General features: G+C 42.0%; 1 protein-coding gene across 2 annotated transcripts in view; it reads left to right on the plus strand.

Annotated features, from left to right (window-relative positions):
• Nucleotides 1-12,871, plus strand: part of Trak2 (trafficking kinesin protein 2) — a 61,587-nt gene that overhangs the window by 622 nt on the left and 48,094 nt on the right. The window contains exon 1 of one of the 2 annotated variants that reach the window (XM_055617087.1): nt 59-271. The exons of the other annotated variant lie outside the window; for it this stretch is intronic. The gene's annotated coding sequence lies outside the window, so the exon portion shown is untranslated. Of the gene's footprint in view, nt 1-58; nt 272-12,871 lie in introns of those variants that run through there. 2 annotated transcript variants of the gene reach the window in all.

Here is a 12,871-nt window from a genome sequence, read left to right on the forward strand (position 1 = left end):
CCCAGAGGACCGTGCACTGGGGCCGCAAAGGCTTCTGGGAGAGTGGGTTTCCTAGCTTTCCTAGCAGAGTAGGGGCTGCCATTGACCCGGCGTCACTGCAGATCCAAGGTCGCCGAATGATGATGTGAAAAGCCGCCCGCCAGTGCCTGCCACGCCCGTGCGGTTAGCTGCGGCGGCGGCAGCTTCGGCTGCTGCTCTCAGGCTGCCGCAGCGTTAGGGACTTCTTCCTGAGCGAGTGCGGGCGGAGGAGCGACGACCCCGGGCCGTCCCCGTGAGTAACCTTCCGCGTGTGACTAGAACTTGCTCTTGTCAACTTCTCCCGAAGGCAGGGGAGCCTTCCTGCCCCCGTCCCTCCGGTCCCCGGAGGTCACTCGCGGGAGGTCCCCGCCCCGAGATGGGAAAAGGATGTTTTCCGAGTGTGGGTGCAAAGTGATGGGAGATGGGCGCTAGCCTCCGAGTTCACCCCATCTGCACCTCTGAGGATAGGCAGCTTCCCATCCTCTGCCAGACAGCATCCATCTGGAGGATGAGTGGCTTTAGTGTCTGGACGTTAAACCCTAAGCTGTCGGTGGCCATCTGTGATATAAATGGGAGGAGAGGACGCTAGAAAGGGCTCTTTCTGTGTAGGGCTTTTCTTTGCAGTTGATTTAGAGCCAGACGCCACATGTCTTTTAAAAGAAAAATGGAAAGAAAGAAAAAAAAAAAAAAAAAACGTAGACTTTAGGTTGAAGTGAAAAGAATGAATAATTGGCAGGTGGCCTTTCCAGTGCCAGCACTTCTGAGTCCCAAACTTTTTTTTTTGTTTTTAAATCACAGTCATGGTAGTGAAGTCAGTTACCTGCTTGTGCACCTTTTTCTGCATCAGGAAAGATGGTAATTTTTCGCTGGAAATTCACCTCGCTTATATGGACCACAGAACAAAATGAATTGGACTCAGAGTTCTTGCTCTGCCTTAGTAAAAATTTTTGTGACCTTCAAATCTTTGCTGTCCTATTAAAAGTCTGAGCCACAGTGATCTCCAAGTAGAATATTAATGGTGGTGACATGACACTTGAAAACAAGTTGTGAAGGACATTTGGTGGTGGGGAAGGGCTAAATTAAAAGGACTTTATCATCTCAGCAACTATCCAGCTTTCTATTTTTAAAAGTAAGTAGTATCCAACAAAGCTCAGACGTTTAACCAGCAGCACATACCTATGTGAAAGACGGTGTCTTTCATCTTACACATTTTTACTTATGTGATGGAAGGAAGAAGGAAAGAATCAGCCAGTGTCTGCATACTTGAAATCTGCCAGGCACCCAGTTCAGCGTTTTATGTACATGGTTCACATAATCACGTTAACAAACCAGGTGCTCATAATATGAGACTCAGAAGACTTTATGTAACAAGTCGAGATTTACATGTAGACCTGCTTTGCTACAAAGCTATGGATCAGGTATCGTTTATTCTAAAAACCGAATGGTTACAAAGAATTTCTCATTTTGTTTCCATTTCCTTGTAGTAGTTCTATCATACCTTAAATATGGATAAGTCCATAACCCCTACTTTAGTACTCTGAACAAATTGTACACTCTGCCTCCTAGTCTCATCCCTCAAAGAACTGCTCATTAAGACACTAAGAGCTCATTCCAGATCTACCTGGATGCACTTATTTTTTTTTTTTTTAAATGATAGGGTTGGACTTGAATCACAAAGGTCTTCTCCAGTTCTCAGGCTTTATGGTTCTACAGTTATTATTCTTCACTGTGAATGCTTTATATCCATAGTCATAAAGACTATGAAAATTTGCCTTTTAAGTTTTTTATTTCGCCGCCCAAAATATGTTAAAGCCAGCATAAGGGATGTGAGGTGGTAACATTGTCGTTCATACTCATTTTCATCTCTTCTATAGCTCATTTATATCATCTCTCTGGTTCCCTTTTTTGTTTTGGGTTTTCTTGTTGTTTTTTCTTGTTTTACTTTTTTGAGACGGAGTTTAACTGTGTAACCCTGGCTGACCTGGAACTCACAGAAATCTGCCTGCCTTTGCCTTTTGAGTACTGAGATTGAAGTGGCGTCCTACCATGCCTGTCTAGTTTTTAAAATGAGGTTTGTTTGTTTCTTTATTGCTGTGCATGTGTGCCTGGGAGCATTCATTCATGAATGCATGCGGTGGTCAGAGAACAGCTTGTAGGATTCAGTTTTCTCTTTCTGCTGTTTGGGTCCTGGGAATCAAACTCAGGTCACCAGTGTTGGTGACATGCGCCTTTATCTCTCAGCCACCTTGCTGGCCCTGGACAAGTTTTGAACCTCGTTATTCTATTGAGTTGGAAAGAAACCTGAGTCATTGAAGTAATAGTCACATTGAACGTCCAATAATATCTGTTCAGACGTGCAGTGTTCTTGTAATAGCAATAATAGGAAGCATAGAAATAATACAGTATGCTGGATACCCAATGGGATGTTTTACCTAGTTATTGCCATAATAGCACCATCACAGGTTTTTTTGTTTTTGTTTTTGTTTGGTTTTTTTTTTTGACAGACAACTAAAGCAGAAGAATATTAAATGTGCTCCAACTCATGTAATTACTGAATGGCAGAAGTGGCTGTCAAACCAGCCATGATCAAACCTTTACTTCAACATCTAAGCTCCTAACTGGGTAACAAAACTCTAACCAACTAGTTTTATTGTGATTTAATTGTTTATTACAACTACTTTAGTTAGAATGGAAATTTAACATTAAGTGACTTTCGAGCCAGGATTTGAACCTATGTATCTTTTCCATCAAGGCACATACTCTTCCCTCTACTTCTCATCAGATCTTTATTAAATATTCTCTCTAAGTTGCTGTCTTAGGTAATAAGGGTAATCTTCACTGCTGAGAAATATATCCTGGAGAAGAGAAGCAAGAGTTGTGTTAGTATACTGAGCAATATGACAGCAGTGCTCAGAGACTAGAAACAGAGAAAAGGCACTGAATCACCCAGGATGGGAAGGCTTGGGCCAGTCTTGGAAAAACAGATGGGAGTTAGCTTGGTTAGGGAAAGGGGGGGGGGGAGAGCTGTAACAGGCTCGATTATGTCCTCTCAGAATTTTTATGTGGTAGCCCTAGCTAAGCCTCTTTGCCTGAGAATGTATCTGTATTTGTGCAGGCCTTTTGAGGTGACTAAGTTAAAATGAGACCATTAAGGGGATCCAGTGCAAACTGACAGGTGTTCTTACAAGAAAAAAAGTGGATACACAAAAAAGATACACCTGAAAGGAAGGTGCAAGTAAAAGTTATCAAGAAGGCCAAGAAGAGAGGCCTCAGGGGAAACCAAACCTTCCAGTATTTTTATTTTAGGCTTCCAGCTCTCTGAACTCAGAGAAAACAAATTTCTCTTATTTAAGCAGTCCAGTCTGTGGTACTTTGTCTTTGTAGTCCCAACAAATAGCAAAACAGGTGTTGCAGGCAAAGGGCATGGCAGACAAAAAGCCTTTGAGATGTGACTAGGTGATTCAGGTTTCATGGTAAGCTTTGAGAGATGAAGCTAGAGACTGGGCTGGGAAGATAAGGATGACTTTGTATGAGATCCAAGGAGGTTTAAACCAAAGGAATAAAATGGAGGGTTTTGTAGCCGTGGGAGAACAGTACATTTGCGTTTTAGAAAGACTGTGGCAAATGGGAGAAAAGCTGAAGCAGGGAGACCAGTTCAAGTGGCTATTTACTATAAGAAACTTAAATTCTCAAAATGTAAGGCAGACTATAGTAGTCACGGCTGGATGTGGGGATACGGCCCTCCAGGTAAAGGCACCTGTCACCTGAGATTGGTCCCTGGGACCCTCATGATGGACTGAGAGAACTGAGTCCCATGGATTGTCCTGCGGCATCACATGTGCCCCAGGGTGCAGACAAGCACATATACACACCAAATAAATAAATATAGTGAAAAAATCACAGCCAATCTTAGGCCAGATGATTTAGAAAGAGTTTGCATATACCTATTTTTACTTAAACTTTGCTTTGTGTTTGATTTTTTTTTTGCATAGATTGTAAAGTTTTACACAACTATCACAAAATGTGCAATAGTTTGCCACCCTAACGAGTGATTTTTTTTTTTTTTAGGGATCTTTTATCTTTGGGACACTTTTATATTATTTACACTCTTGTAATCCCTTCCTCTGGCTGCCTATAAAATATGTACTGTTAATCTCCTTTTGTACACAAATATATAGAAACATAGGCTACGTAGTTTTTCTAGGTACACACAAATAATGAAGAGCCAAAATACAAAAAATTATTAAAGGTATTCAACCATGTGTGACAGAAAGCAGGGAGAAAGGGAAATGAGTATATTTGTTCTAAGTAATAGACAGTTTATCTGAGGGGATAAGGAATAACTATTTTTTAAAAAGGGCTTAAAATGTTTATTTAAAAACAAACAAAAAGAATGACAGGAGGTAATGCTCATTTTGAGTTGAGGCTCCTGGAAAAACATGATGAAAGAAGGCATTTGCGCTATTTAGAATTTGGATTTGTAGAATTGAGGGAGAACATCAGAACTGGAAGAAATTATGTGACCAATTATAGGATTGAGGATTTCCGGTGTTTTTAGAGAACTAGTAAATGCTTCCCTTTGTTTTGGCTGAATTTGTTGTCTGGTTGGTAAAAGAAACAGGAGAGTCAGCTTGTTGGGAGGTGATAGATTCTTTTTCTTTTTTTTTTTTTTAAATGTACATGAGCATTTTGCTCACGCGCATGTCTGTGCACCGTGTGCATGCCTTGGAAGTTTGAAGAGGGCATTGCAACCCTTGGGGCTAGAGTGATGGACAATTGTGAGCTGTCGTGTGGGTACTGAGGACTGAACCTGGGTCCTCTGCAAGAACAAGTCGTGAGAGTCCACCTCTCTGGCCCCACTTTAAGAATGAATGAATGAAGCATTTGCTGGATGGCATCTTTTTATAAGGAAGGAAAACTAGTCCTGGTTCCCTCATTAACTTGTTCTGTTTACACTATCTCGCAGATCCTTGCTGTTGCCTTCCACCATCCTAGGCCTTTCTTACAATAATCTGTGTGAAATGTGGTAAAAATTCCCCAGTTATCTTCTGTCTCTGGTCGTTCTTTTCCTGAACCTTATCCTGTATTCTGTGTCCACATCGATTCCTCTCGAATGCCACTTTCCTGTGAGATCAAGTTCAGACTTCTTAACTTGAACTGGTTTGGTTTAACTCTCCAAACCCTTGGCTGATAATCCCTCCCTCACACTAATAGCTAACCTGCTTTGGGACCTCTTCCCCCACCCCTTTTCTTTTCTCTTGGATTCTGGGTTTGTGTTTGTTTACTTGCTTACTTTGCTTTATAGATGCCCTTGTTGTCAGCCAAATCTTCCATACTTAAAAAACCTACTAAAATCTTAAATCTAGTATGGAGACAGACATTTCAGCTAGAAATGACCTCCCCTCCCCTGCTATCCGTCTATAGAACAGAGACGTTATAATGGCCATTAAATATTTATTATCTTGCTTTCTTAGATTTCTCAGATCATTACAGTCTAGATCTAATCTAGATCACAAGATCATTAGCGCTGTCTCTGTTAGCGCTCAGGTGCCTTCGCTCATTAATCTCCTTTTTGTAGAGACTGTTGTACACTATAGTATCTGTTTTTAACACTAGTTTGATTCAAAAAGCATTTATTGGCAACTGTTAGGTATATAGCCTATTGACAAGTTCTTAACAGAATTCTTTTTTGAAATCATTTTATAATTAACCTCTTACCATGTAACATCCCCACTTCATTCCTAGCCTTGCTGCTGAAACACAGAACCTTGAGGACATCCTGTTCAACCACCCAGGAGTGCAGGCTTTTCATGCTAGGAAACAAGTGCACAGATGTGCTGGTATTAAAGAAGTGGGGCTGTTTCGTTTTGTAAAGATCGTGAGGTCTTTGGAGTTTATCTTCTGGTGTTTGCCAGATGATGAGTTTCTTTTCTTTAGAAAAGTCAGATAAAAAAAGGGAAGAAACTGTTTAATTTTTTTTTAAGGACATAGTTTAAGAGTTGATAAATTAGCTAGGCAGTGGTGGCGCACACCTTTAGTCCCAGTGCTTGGGAGGCAGAGGCACGCAGATCTCTGTGAGTTCCAGGCCAGCCTAGTCCACAGAGTAAGTCCAGGACAGCCAGCTATAGATACACAGTGAAACCCTGCCTTGAGAAAAAAAAAAAAAAAAAAAAAAAAAAATCAACCAGACAAAAAGAATTGATAAAGTAAATTGTTCAAGTCAGTGGGGAAAGAATTTCTCCAACAATTTAGTTACTAGTTTGTCCCAGAACTGGAGATACAGTCGGGTATTTGCAGGAGATACCAGGTTAGTCCGCACACTGAAAGAAACAAAATTCTAATTTGAAAAAAACAAAAACAAAACAGGGCTCTGGTAGTTTATTTGGTCAGGTTATTGTTTGAGTCCTTACCATTGAGTCCCCATTCTATTAGTGAGGACAAACAGGCAAGCAAGCTGGGAGGCTGACTAGATCCATGCGATCCCAGGGGTGACTTGTAGGCTGAGGCCTGAAGGTGAGAAGCAGTTAGCTGTAAAGAGCAGGGAGGAAGAGTGTTCATACCGCAAGCCAGCTACAGAGGCTGAGAGGAGAGTGTGGTAAGGAGGGGAAAGGAAATGAGACGTTTCTGTGGGTGAGTACAGTGTGGAAGAGGGCGAGACGAGAGTAGGCAGGGGCCTATTTTGGAGGGATTTTTACTACATTTTTAAGTTGGTACAAAGGACTGGGCTTCACTATGGCATTCTCATGCATGTGCACGTGTGCACACATTACTAACACTGCTCCCTGTGCCCTTCCTTGCTGCTCCCTCCCCCTGGAAGTGCTCCCCCTTCTGCCTTCATGTCACATATATTCCCTAGCCCTCTTTCCCTCCGTAAGATTTCTTCCTCTCCTCTCACACACACAATCACTAACATGTAAAATTAAGTCTAGATTCTGCATATGAGAGAAAACACAATTTTTATCTTTATTTTACTTAATGTAGTGATCTCCATGTTCCTTCAGATGTCATGATTTCATTCTTATGGCTAAGTAAACTCTGTGTAAATGTTTCATCTTTTCTTTATCCGTCTATCTGTTGATGGATATTTAACCTGCTTCTGTTTCTTAGCTGGTGTGAATAGTGCAGCAGTGAGTAGATGCACAAGCATCTCTGTGATGTGTTGGTTTAGTTCTCTGAGTGTTACTCAAGAGCTGTATACACGCTGACAGCATAAGGAAATAACCCATGGGGTTGCATGAAAGTAAAAAGCTGCCTAACAAGGGAAACAATCAGCAAAGAGAAGACACAGACTACAGAGTGTAAGGGAATCTTCGCCCTACAGGTTTGACAGGTGATTAGTATATAGAATATATAAAGAACCCCAAAATTAAACTTCAAAACCCCTGTAGGATCAATAAATGTGTTAATGAGCCAAACAGGCAGTTCTCAAAAGAAAATAAAAACGGCCAAAAGTATTTTAAAAGTTATTTCCTTAACTAGCAGGAAATGCAGACTAAAACTACTTTAAGAGCCCATCTCACTCCAGTTAGAATGACTGTCATCAAAAACAAACAAACAAAAAAACACCAAACTTTTTTTCTTTTTAAGTAGCTTTGTTTTACAAACATGATTCCTGCTGCCCCTCAGGGAAGCAGGAGATCATGGCTGGACTCCTGAGAGCTAAGAGGTGATGATGATGGCTTGAAATGGGATAGAGGAAGAAAGCACAGGGAACAGTGGGTAGATTTGAGATACCTAATGGTAGTAGACTTCCCAGGATTGCTAATGGATCAAATGTGGTGAGGAAGAATCGATGAATCCATTCTAATCAGGATGGAAGAAATAAGACTAGCACTCAGGAAGGGAGTGAAGAACCAGACTGAGTGCTGCTAATGCTGAAGGTGTCTAGGTGCCATAATGATGGGCTAACAGACAAGGTAAATGAGAAAAGAAAAAGCAACAAGAAAAGAAAATGCTGCAGACTTCACAAGTACCAGATATAAGGCTCTAAAGGAGTTGGGGTCAGGGTATTAGTTACTTTTCTGTAGCTCTGACCAAAAACAACTTAATTTATTTCGGCTTATAGTTCCAGAGGCATAGAGTCCATTGTGGCAGGGGAGGAGGCAGAAGCACAGGAAACAGAGATGGGGAAGGAAGAGAGGGAAAGAATCAGGAAGTGGAATGAAGCTATAAAACGTCAAAGCCCACCTCTCCCTAGTGACATATTTCCTCCAGTAAGGTCCCACCCCCAAAGGTTTCAAAACCTCCCAAACAGCACTACCAGCTGGGGATAGAGGATTCAAATACATGAGCCTGGGGTGAGGGTCGTTTTTCATTCAAACTATCAAGGTAATTCAGTGAAAAGTCCGAGAATTAGCATGGGAAAAAGTAGGCCCCAAGAAGGCCAAAGAAGGGTGTCAGTGCTGAACTAGAAATGATGTAGTGGCTAAAGAGGCATGAATCAGATTGGTTACCAGAAGGGACGTTAGAAAAAGGAGAGCTCTTTCTGGAGGGTTCACACTGTACAGGACGGAGGAGGTATGAATGAGAGAGGAACTGAAAAAGGACAAGAAATGTTTTCTAAGAAGCTTGAATGGGTGTCTCCTGAGAGGGCAATGGCTGTTGAGAAGGTCCAAAGTCCGAGGAAGGGAGTTTTTTAAACTCTTGCCTAGTTTTAATAGCAGAGCATTTGACTGAGCATGAAGATCACAAGTTGGAGGCCAGCCATACGAAGTTCCAGTCCAACTTGAGCTACAGAGAGGGACTCTGATTACAAAAGAAGATTTTGAGCATGATCAGCCGGGGAAGATGGTAAAGGTGCTAGTCAGCGGTGTCCAGTGGACCGTGGTTCAGAGAAGACAGGAGGGGGTCATTAAGTGGCTTGCATGGAATTAGTTTGTAACAGTGTAAGTACACACATAGCAGCGCGGCCTCTCAGAGAGTGTCACTCTTTACCCCAGTCACGTGTGCGTGTGAGGGGATGGAAGCCCCAGAGCCTAGATGTGAACAGGAAGCGAGTTGCCGAGAATTGGGAGCAGGGGAGTCAGAGATGGGTGAGAAAGAGGTCATGTGGAATGGTCTCCAAAGAGAAAGGGCATGTAAGTAAACAGTGGAAGGCACACTTTTTATTTTAAATGTAGTCAATTTCTTTAAAATTTTTATTATTATCATTTGTTACAATGTATTCAATTTGTATCCTGGCTGTGGCCCCCTCCCTCATCTCCTCCCAATACCATCCTCCCTGCATCTTCTCCCTCTATGCCCCTCTCCTAGTCCACTGATAGAGGGGGCCCTTCTCCCTTTCTGTTTGACCCTAGCCTATCAGGTTGCATTGTCTTCCTCTGTGGCCTGCTTCCCCCATCAGGGGTTGGTGATCAGAGAGCCTGTCACTGAGTTCATGTCAGAGAAAGCCCCTGGTCCCCTTACTAGGGAACACACTTGGAGACTGAGTCTATGGGCTACATCTGAGCCGGAATTTTAGGTCCTCTCTATATAGGTATTGTCCTTGGTTGGGTATCAGTCTCTGCAAGGCCCCCAGGGCTCAGTTTTATTGGCTCTGTTAATGTCCTTTTGGAGATCCTGTCCTCTCCAGGTCTTTCTATCCCCGCTTTTTCCATAAGATTCCCTGCACTCTGCCCAAAGTTTGGCTATGAGCCTCAGCCTCTGCTTCGAAACTTCGATTACTAGAGTTTTCAGAGGCCGACTGTGGTAGGCTCCTGTCCTGTTCTAGTCTTCTCCTGCTTCTGATGTCTATCACGCTTGCCCTTCTGAATGAGGATTGAGCATCTTCCTTAGGGCCTTGTTGTTTAGCTTCTTTAGGACTATAGATTTTAGTATGTTTATCCTATATTATATGTCTAATATCCACTTATGAGTGAGTATATACCATTTGTGTCTTTCTGCTTCTGGGTTACCTCACACAAAATCTAGCCAATTTCAAAACATAATCTGCTCAAAGACTGATAACTTATTTAAAGTGAATGGTGTTTAGGGTCCCAGCACCAAAGATCTGCTCTCCTGTCGTATACAGGGGAGGGAGTTGGTTATTCAGGCTAGTGCTATATATAAATCAAGACAAAGGGAAACTTGTTGGTTAAGAAAGAGCATTGGCTGGGAGGAGAGAGGAGCCTAGAAACCAGCAACGATGGGTCTGAGATGGTCTGCTCGGCCTAAAGTAATATTTAACAACTGGAAAACAAGTAAAACTCAAAGCAAAGCTTTTTATCCTGCTAAGTTACTGAGGTTGATTTTGTTTTCTCTCTTAGTCACAAAATTAAAAGACTACAAGTGAGGCCTATATGAGCAGCTGTGAATGTATTAAGCCATCTGATTGTTTGAAATGGTTTGTCAATCAGCTGTACATGCTTAGTAGAGAGCATGGTAAGTCTAAGCAATGAGCCAAAACTGGTCCTTTTTTTTTTTTTTTTTTTTTTAACTTACTACAAGGAAAGTGGGTACTTAGGTACTGTTATTACTATAAAACGATAGGTCGTTGAACACCAAACCCTTTTAGTTGGAGCTTTTAATGACTCTTCCTGTGTAGCCGAGGCTGGGCTCCAATTTATAATCTTCTGGACTCACCTTCCCAGACTGAGGTTAGTGGCTTGCACCACAATGCCCATTTTGTATAGTTTTCCTAAAGCCCTTCTTCACAACACGCGCTTCTTTATAATGTTTAGTCTTAGCTTGAATTTGCTTTTTAAGGCAATTCATTTAATTGTTACTGGACTGAAATTGTTTTTATGATCAACTTTGTTTGCTAAACTACTTCTGATAGCTTACTTGGTTATGTTGGTTCTTTTGTTGTTGTTGTTTTGTTCGTTTTTGTTTTGTTTTGAGATGGGTTTCTCTATATTGTCCTTGCTGTCCTAGAACTCGCTGTGTAGACTAGGCTGACCTCAAACTCAGAGAGAGCTGCCTGACTGTGCCTCCACAGAGACTTGTGCCACCACATCAGACTTACTTATTTCCAGTCAGTAATCCAGCAGGCTCTCACTGCTGTTCCTGTGTGTTAATGCTGTTAGGTTTGGGTCATGCAAAAAGATGCAGCAGAGAGCTCTGAGTGCAGTGAGGGAAAGACAGCAAATGAGCTCATTGTCTTCTGGGAGAGCATTGTCTGCAGAAGAGGATTCTGTAAACACCAGCAAAACTGCAATGAGAAATTAAGATTTCTGTGCTTGTAATCCACTCCTGGTCTCTAGGTTAACAGGAGAATTCTTACAAAGGGAGGAAGGAGGACCTCCATTCTTTCTGGGAGGCAGGAGAGAAAGACCAGAGTGTTTATAGCCAGTCTAGGAGAAAGAACGGCAGGTGGGAAAAGTACTTGGTTATGGTGCCAAAAGAAGAAAAGGCGGCCAACCAAGTCCCTGGTGATCAAAGGATGGGAACAGGCACTTAAGAAAGTGCCAGGGGTAGAAAAACAGTTCCTGAGGTTCAGTTTCAAACAGACACCTTGTTGTTTCTCTGATAACCTGGTTATCTGGTTCTCACCCCAACATGGGGCTAGCAAGGGAGAGGCAGGCTGGCACTGGCATGTGTAAGGGTTGATAGCCTCTCAAGGGATGAAGAAACAAGATTAGAAGTGAGTTTTAGAAATCTAAATTAAAGAAATAAGCAATTTGGATGTTTGATGTAGACAGAAAGAAGTGTTTGAAGGCTGGCCTTGGTGGCCTTCACAGTACACCGTTAGGTACGTGCACACTGCATATACAGTAACTGTCGCTTACAGAAGTGGCCATTTCCCCCTCTCTTAACCGTTTTCTGCCCTTTTCTTACTATTGTGCCTTAACTGTAAATGGAAATTATCTTATCATCTATGCTTTTGTTTATTATTTTGCCATTATTACTATGTGAGTGGGGGGAGGGGCACGTGGAGATCAGAGAACAACTTTCAGGAGTTTATTCTTCCCTTCTACCGTGTGGGTACCAGGCATCAAATTCAAGTTGTCAGGCCTGGCAACAAGCACCTTTACCCACTGAGCCATCTCTTCAGCCCCAGATAACTCTTAAAAAAAAAAAAAAAAAAGTGTGTGTGTGTGAACAAACTGAGGATTTGTTTGCTTTTTTCGTCTTTATTCAGGAATCAGTGTATGTTTTTTTAAATTGGGAAAATTGTCTTACAGTTATTTTTGAAGCCCTTTCAAGTGACCTACACTTCTTGTTCTCTCTCCTAGGCACTTGTCAGACTTCAGAGGTTAGAGCTATCAATAGGCTGTAGAATGGGCTTGGGTTTCATCCTTGGCTCTCACTAGCTTCAGCACAGTTTTCAACTCTTAACCCTCGGCATCCTGTCTATAAAATGGTGACAGTAACATCTACATTGTGGGGGCTACTGTGAGGTAAAGGGGATTACGGGTAGAGAGCTTTGAAGTCAGTGCCAACGTGCAGTATGTGCTCAGTCTACACTAGATACTGTATTGGGAAGTAACTTTGAGCAAAGATGTGAACATAATTTTTCATTGAAACTCAGGAAGCTCTTACGCCAGTATTCCAAATTGCTTCCATTAGAAAATGATCTTAGAAACTTCTAAATCTAATTTCATTTGGCATATTCTTTAGTAAAGTCTGGAATTTCACCAGAATGTTTGGGGTTATGCCTTCAAGGTCAAAGAGCTAGTGTTGCTCAGAAGGACCTTCCTTTTTCCAGCTGTTCAGGGCTGGGTCCTAAAGCTTCAGTGTGCTCAATTTCCAAGCTGAAGGATGTGTCAAAGTAAACAGAATGAAGAGCAAGCTTGCAAAGTGGATTACATATCTGTTCCCATACGTAGCATGTTTTCCTTTATAGGAATATTTGCCCAAGAACCCAGATTGCCACGGGTGTAGAGACTGAAGACATTCAAGGCTTAGCAGCAGGAAACTAGAGAACGGGTGGGTG

The sequence above is a fragment of the Psammomys obesus genome, unplaced genomic scaffold (genome assembly GCF_907164565.1).
Source record: "Psammomys obesus unplaced genomic scaffold, mPsaObe1.curated_primary_1811, whole genome shotgun sequence".
NCBI lineage: Eukaryota > Metazoa > Chordata > Mammalia > Rodentia > Muridae > Psammomys > Psammomys obesus.